The sequence below is a fragment of the Sorex fumeus genome, unplaced genomic scaffold (assembly GCF_029834395.1).
Source record: "Sorex fumeus unplaced genomic scaffold, SorFum_2.1 ptg000037l, whole genome shotgun sequence".
Classification (NCBI taxonomy): Eukaryota; Metazoa; Chordata; class Mammalia; order Eulipotyphla; family Soricidae; genus Sorex; species Sorex fumeus.
Window position 1 is genome coordinate 33,146,973 of NW_026606094.1, and position 1,095 is coordinate 33,148,067.

Below are 1,095 nucleotides of genomic sequence, written 5' to 3' on the forward strand. Positions count from 1 at the left end.
ACAATCTTTCTGTCACTCTTTGGAACTTGAAACATAAGGACTCAGTGTGAATTCTGACACTCAGGGTTCTTCAGTCCTCTTGAGTATGAATATCTTTATCTTTTATCTCAGAGTCTCACATTTTCTACCAGCAAACAAGAAGCTGTGGGAAACAAACCTCTCAGCTTGCAAATAAGGCAAAATAGCAAACCCTTCACAAGTTCCTGCCATGAGAAAACTCAATATATCTTTGATTCATTTGAAGAGATGCCAGTGAATAAACCAGAGCATGTTCAAAATGTGTAGAAAGTATCTCAGATGTGTGCTGTGCCTTAATGGCAAAATACTGGAGATACCAGTAGTTGCCAAATTTTCAAGGAAGTTGTATTAGCAAAACACTTTCTATCAAAAGTACCTGGTTCCAATAAAGGCTAGTTCATCTATCTGTGTTACTAAATCTATCCAGTATTTCTCTCATTTTAACATTAAGTTTTAGACACTACATCAGAGCTGTTATGAAAAGTATATGAGATGATACATAAAAGAAAGAAATATAGTATAGGGTATATGGAAACACTCAACAAATATTTTATATTGCTTTGGAGTTACTTAAGATCCTTTATAAATAAATGAAAGTCTAGAATGGAATCTTATAGTTTCTCATATTATACACTCCATGGGATTGTGATGTGAATACATTTGGAAGTAACCTCTCCTACTTTGAGTTCTGTTCTAATTCACTGCTAGCAGTAAGAATTCTGTATAATGCTATAAACCTTTCCCTAAGAAAGTAAATCATCTTTATACGTGTATCTAAGAAATCTCTTCTGAACAGTTGGTAACTGTAGAAGGTATCCTGAGTTGTGTAATATATTCTATACACACACCAGAATAAATAAATAGTTCTAGTTTACAAACCTGATCACGTCAATTTTCTATACATCCTCCTTACTGAAGTTCTCCTTAACATAAAGTATTTCACATTTTGCTTATTTTTCCTTTCCCCTTCTCATTTACTATACAAACAGTAAAATTGAGGATCTTTTCATTATATTCTATAATTTTAATTTTAGAGATAATTTTAAGCTCAGAAATGCCTGTATCTTCCTTGTGAAA